The sequence below is a fragment of the Aquarana catesbeiana genome, linkage group LG01, assembly GCF_042186555.1.
Source record: "Aquarana catesbeiana isolate 2022-GZ linkage group LG01, ASM4218655v1, whole genome shotgun sequence".
NCBI lineage: Eukaryota > Metazoa > Chordata > Amphibia > Anura > Ranidae > Aquarana > Aquarana catesbeiana.
In genome coordinates this window covers 550,236,773-550,243,369 of record NC_133324.1, presented here as the reverse complement: position 1 = coordinate 550,243,369, position 6,597 = coordinate 550,236,773, and the positions used below count along the sequence as shown (strand labels likewise).

At 40.4% G+C, this 6,597-nt stretch overlaps 1 long non-coding RNA gene across 1 annotated transcript; it reads right to left on the bottom strand.

Moving 5' to 3' along the window:
* Window positions 1-2,690: 2,690 nt before the first annotated feature.
* Window positions 2,691-5,795, bottom strand: LOC141105419 (uncharacterized). The gene is made up of 3 exons (XR_012235595.1): window positions 5,586-5,795; window positions 4,299-4,392; window positions 2,691-4,194 (listed from the first exon to the last, which is right to left on the bottom strand). It is a non-coding gene; the product is annotated as an uncharacterized lncRNA (long non-coding RNA).
* Window positions 5,796-6,597: the final 802 nt, after the last annotated feature.

Sequence of the window (6,597 nt, the reverse complement as noted above, 5' to 3'; positions counted from 1 at the left end):
TTGAATGATCATGAGAACAGTGAGGAATCAGCCCAGAACTACATGGGAGAATCTTGTCAATGATCTTAAGGCAGCTGGGACCATAGTCCTCAAGAAAACAATTGGTAACACACTACGCCGTGAAGGACTGAAATCCTGCAGCACCCGCAAAGTCCCCCTGCTCAAGAAAGCACATGTATAGGCCCGTCTGAAGTTTTCTAATGAACATCTGAAGGATTCAGAGGAGAACTGGGTGAAAGTGTTGTGGTTAGATGAGACCAAAATTGAGCTCTTTGGCATCAACTCAACTTGCCATGTTTGGAGGAGGAGAAATGCTGCTTATGACCCCAAGAACACCATCCCCGCAGTCAAACATGGAGGTGGAAACATTATGCTTTGGGGGTTTTTTCTGCTAAGGGGACAGAACAACTTCACTACATCAAAGGGACGATAAATGGGACCATGTACTGTCAAATCTTGGGTGAGAACCTCTTCCCCTCATACAGGGCATTGAAAATGAGTCGTGGATGGGTATTACAGCATGAAAATTACCCAAAACACACGGCCAAGGCAACAAATTAGTGGCTCAAGAAGAAGCACATTAAGGTCCTGGAGTGGCCTAGCCAGTCTTCAGACCTTAGTCCCATAGAAAATATTTGGAGAGAGCTGAAGGTTTGAGTTACCAAACGTCAGCCTCGAAACCTTAATGACTTGGAGAGGATCTGCAAAGAGGAGTGGGACAAAAGCCCTCCTGGGATGCGTGCAAACCTGGTGGCCAACTACAAGAAACGTCTGACCTCTGTGATTGCCAATAAGGGTTTTGCCACCAAGTACTAAGTCATCTTTTGCGAAGGGGTCAAATAATTATTTCACTCATTAAAATGCAAATCAATTTATAACTTTTTTTAAATGCATTTTTCTGGATTTATTTGTTGTTATTCTGTATCTCACTGTTAAAAATAAACCTACCATTATTTATTTTGCAACCATTATTTCTTTTACAAAATCAGCAGGGGATCAAATAGTTTTTTCCCTTAACTGTATATGGGATATGTTAAGTCTGCATGGAGTATTCACGGTGAACTTGTCTAAACTGAAAAATTTGGAGTAGGGTAAAAAATACTTTCACTCATTCCTTTTTATATATCCACTAGCTTACCTGCTTAATTACCTGTTTATTGAATCTTTGTACTAATTGCAACATATTTGGAAAATCGTACTCTTCAAATACACAGCTTCAGAACATATTTAATGCGCTTGTAAAGACAATTTTGAAACTAAAATATTAAACATGCTATACTCACCTGCTCTGTGCTATGGTATTGCACAAAGTAGCCAAAACTTTTCTTCTGGGGTCCCCTGCAGCAGTCTTGACTTCTCCTCTTCTGTGTCTGTGGGCTTGCTCTGAGGGCCGACGTGCAGGCTCAATCCCAAGCTGAGCTGTGTGTGTCCATGACATACACAGCGCGGCTCAGGCCGAGGTCCCCAACTAACACTATTTGACAGACAGCATAGTTACATAGTTAGTCAGGTTGAAAAAAGACACAAGTCCATCCAGTTCAACCATAAAAAAATAAATAAATAAATAAAATAAAAAATATCATACAATCCCATATACCCATTCCCATACCCACAGTTGATCCAGAGGAAGGCAAAAAAACCCCCCAGAAAAGCATGATCCAATTTGCTACAGCAGGGGAAAAAATTCCTTCCTGACCCCCAAGAGGTAATGAGATTTTCCCTGGATCAACTTTACCTATAAATGTTAGTACCCAGTTACATTTAGGAACAAATCCAGGCCTTTCTTAAAGCAATCTACTGAGCTAGCCAGAACCACGTCTGGAGGGAGTCTATTCCACATTTTCACAGCTCTTACTGTGAAGAAACCTTTCCGTACTTGGAGATGAAATTTCTTTTCCTCTAGACGTAAAGAGTGCCCCCTTGTCCTCTGTGTTGACCGTAAAGTGAATAACTCAACACCAAGTTCACTATATGGACCCCTTATATATTTATACATGTTGATCATGTCCCCCCTTAATCTCCTCTTCTCAAGAGTGAATAAATTCAGTTCCTATAATCTTTCCTCATAGCTGAGCTCCTCCATGCCTCTTATCAGTTTGGTTGCCCTTCTCAGCAGCAGGAGGACAGCTCTTCTATAGATATTGTAGAGGCGGTCATATGGCTGCAAACAACCATCAGTGTTGGTCCTGCAGGTAGCAAAGATACTTTCAAACACCTACTCAACAAACAATAGCAAAACACTTCCATGTCAGTTTTGGGGTGTAAGACAAATAATTGATAATAATAATGAACAGCCTTCCCCCCTAGAATGGCCAGAGTTATAGCAAAGGGAGTTAATAAAGAGGCTAATGTAAAGAAATAAATAACTATACAAAAAGGACACATTTATGTATCTAATGCTTATAAAGCAACTCATTTGGGAAAGGCACACATTGCAAACCAGTATTTCCAGAATGTGTCACTGCCTCCCTACAACAATTCTCTATGTAAAATAAATTAGCATATATACAGTACATCTTAGTGTTTTCTCCTACAAGTGATCCCCACAATCATTAGGCAATTGGTTCAACTTAATGATAAACAAGAGTCATCTCACAACATTCCTCGCATAACTAAAAAGGCGGAGGCAAATTCAGGAATTTATTTAATGACATAATAACAGTAAACGGAATGAACATTTCCCTGCTGATTGGTTACACCTCTATGGAAACGTGAGGATCTTTAATATAAAACACTAACACGATCAAAATAAATACAGATTTGTCAACATTGTCTTTTTTTCCAGGATATTGTTTTTATCATTTAATCAAAGCTACTTTCCAGAAGAGCTGTCAAACTACTCTCCAATCCACCCCTCAGTCACAATAAATATTTCTCAACCTTGTGAAGTGAACACAACTGCTGAATAGCAGACACTAATACCCTGTACACACGATCGGTTTTGCTGTCGGAATAAACTCTGAAGGTTTTTCTGACGGAATTCCACTCAAGCTGTCTTGCGTACACACGGTCACACCAAATTCCGACCGCCAAGAACGCGTTGACATACAACGCGTATGAAGGGACAAAACGTACAATGTCTCGTACTTGCTTCAAAGCATGCGTCATTTTTGGTACGTCGGAACAGGATACAGACGAGCGGTTTTCCTGATAGTAATTTGTTCCGTCGGAAAAATATAGAACATGTTCTCTATCTAAGTCCGTCTGAATTTTCGACATAAAAAGAACAATGGGGCATACACACAGTCAGAATATATGATGAAAAGCTCTCATCTGACTTTTTCTGTCGGAAATTACGCTCGTGTGTACGCGGCATAAGAGGTAATTGTGCATAAACTTTTGTTTTCTGGCAACAGTTGTCCATAGCTCTGTAGTCTGGACCATGTGGTGCTCAATATGCAAAGATCAAATTACAGCCTACAAGCCCAAACTCCTTGCAATAGATGCTTATGTTGGTCAATAGTCTTGTCTTGAAGGCCCACTATAGCTGATAAAAAATATTTTGTTAATTGCATATGAATAATACTTGTAATTATAGTCTTCAGTTTGTGAAATCATTGTTTTATGTTTTTTTTAACATGCGATTACTTTTATTTCCCTCCACATTTAATTGTATATGAATAATACTTGTAATTATAGTCTTCAGTTTGTAAAATCATAGTTTTTATTTTTAACATGCCATTACTTTTATTTTTTTGCATATTTACATACAGGCCAAGCTGTCCAGCAAAAGTGACTGTTGAGAACCACTTTATTGGTAGAGGTGCATACAGTGCATTCGGAAAGTATTGTAAAAACGTGAGGGGTGTACTCATTTTTGTGAGATACTGTATATATATATATATATATATATATATATATATATATATACATTAAAATCATATTTATATTCCACAGGGTGACAACACTGCAGTAATTTCACTAGAAAATGAACAGTGTAGTCAACCTGTTACAGTAGACTAGAGATTTTTCGGAACCAAGTCCCCTATCAAGGTTCACCAAAGGCAAAGAGGCAAGTGGACTATTACGGTGCAATATAGAACATATAATTAGAATGTACAGACAATTGTAAAAATTTACAGAAAATTTTATTAATACAAGAAACAAAACAATAGAGTTAAAACAAGGGTGACTTGGTCATGCATAGAACTTCTACTAGTTTCACGGGATGAACTGCTTCATCAGGAAATACATCTGCAAGTAAATACATAATCAATGACAATATCCATATGAAAAAATGCACAGTTCAATAAAGGGAAGGAAAAGAGGGGGGTTTTTGACAATGAGTAGCTGCTTACCCAAGTCCCAGTGCGGTTAGCACACAAGGCGTACCCAGCGAAGCCTCCCGCGATGACTGGGGGAGGGCTGGAGTCGGAAGTCGGGGGCTGGAGTCTGAGTGGAATGAGGTATATAAGGTGAGTATGCCAAAGTTTCAACCAATCAAAAATGGGGAAAAGGGAGGGGGGGGGGGAATTGGGTGGGAGTGAGTGGGGGAGAAGGAAGGCATGTGCCAGTGAGGTAATGGAAAGGGAGGTAGTGGTGAGTGGGGGAAGGGGAAGGGAAGTACCAGTGAAATGGTAAGAAAAAAGGGGGGGGGTTTGGGGTAGGGGTAGTGAGTGGCCAGAAGTGTTGAGAGAAGAAGTAGATGGTGGTTCCATCCGTGGGTGGAGGTGAAAGAAGTGCAAAAGGTGAAGAAAAAAACAAACCATCAATGAACACCACAAAAAACAAACCGCAAGGCAAAGGTGAAAAGATAAAGTAAGGGAGGTGACGAAAGTATGGAAAAGGAGAGATGAGGGGGAGGGGGGAAGAAAAAGGGAAGGGGGAGGAATAGAAGGCACAAGAAGGAGGGGTGGACGGAAGATAGGAAAACCAAACAGGAAAGGGAGGAAGCATAGGGAGAGGAAAGAACGGGAAAGAGAAAGAGGGAAAATAATTGAGGAAAAGGAGTAAAAAAAAGGAGGACAAAAGGAGGAAAGGCAGTGAAGTGAAATAAGAACCAGGAAAGTGAAGGGTTAATGTGTGGGTGTGGCGCTGTCCTAATTCATAGAAATACTTGGTAAATCGTGTGTAGCAAAATCCTATATGTAAAGTCGCATATAAAGTATAGACCAAAATTGCAAAAAAAAAAATCAACGAAAATAAAACCAAACATAAAACAGCAAAGTGACCCCCTTTGGAGTGTGTAGGTGTAACGTTGTCCTAGTTTAAAAAATACTTTGTAAGTTGTGTGTAGCCAAATCCCACATGTAAAGTCGCATATAAATTATAAACAAAATCGCATATAGCAAATTTAACGGCTAGGTTGGCCCCCTTTGAATTGGGGGAGGGGGGAAAAGGGACAGGGGATTAAATCAAAAAATGACTTTAGCCAAAACTATTCCATCCGCATAAAAACCCTATATAGTGATTGATTTAAAAGTCTTTGACAAACATAACATTGGTGAATAATTGCATAGGTTAAATCGTGACTAGTGCTCAGTGCAACTTAAGTGAAAAACTTGACATCTTTGTAAAACAAGGCAGATATTTGTATTAATCTTGGTGACCAGGTGCTCGTGTCTTGTGATCATGCAGACACTCACCAGCTTCTTTAACCCCTGGGGGGGTAATGCGCAGTCACAGTGTATGCCACTGTGCGGCAATCCACAGGCTGTTTCTGGGTCACGGTGATGTTTTAGGCAGCTTCTTTAACCCCTGCGGGGGTAATGCGCAGTTACAGTGTATGCCACTGTGCGGCAATCCACAGGCTGTTTCTGGGTCACGGTGACGTTTAGGCATAAGAGAAGAAAGAGGAGATTCCATAGCGTAAAACCATAAAACACTCTTTATTGAACGCAGATGACAGAATGGTACTCACATTTAAGCAGTTTATAATAGGCAACCATGTGTCATCAAAACAGAAGAGCATCAGATATAAGTTGGTGATCCTCTGGGAGATGATGCAAAAGCATCAAAATAGGCCACGCCCTACGCGTTTCATCATAGGGACGTCAACTGGACCGTGCCCCCTTTGCGTCACCTCCCCTCCTTTTATACTGTGCGATGTGCTGCATGCTTGCACACCGGAAACCTCCGGCGGCCATTTTCCCTTAGGTTTTTGCGCGGCCATCTTGCATGTGGCTATTGCAGACCGGAGCCATGTGTATAAACCTTTAGTGGAATATCCCTAGTGTTGTAAAAACAGGAAATAGAACAAAGGGAAATCCGTGGCCATTTTGTGAGAGATTTTGCAGACCGAAGCCCAATAGAGCAATTGATAGGTATATGCTATTTTGCAGGCTGAAGTCCGCGGCCATTTTCTTGTAGGTTCTGCAAGATCTATGTAGGCTATAGGTTATTTAACATGCCTGAGTCTGCGGCCATTTTCTTGTAGAATGTGCGGGGTATATTTGGATTATACGGTGACCCCGTACGAAGAAACTTCTCCGTTCGAGTGTGTGTGTGTCACTCTGAGCCACAGATTTACTCTATCAAGATGGAAAATAAACCCGTAAAGAATCATCATAGGCAGAGGCAGTATTAATTATTCGCACAGTATAATTAAGTATACCTGACGAATTATACATAGAAATATAAAATATAAAATTTAAAATA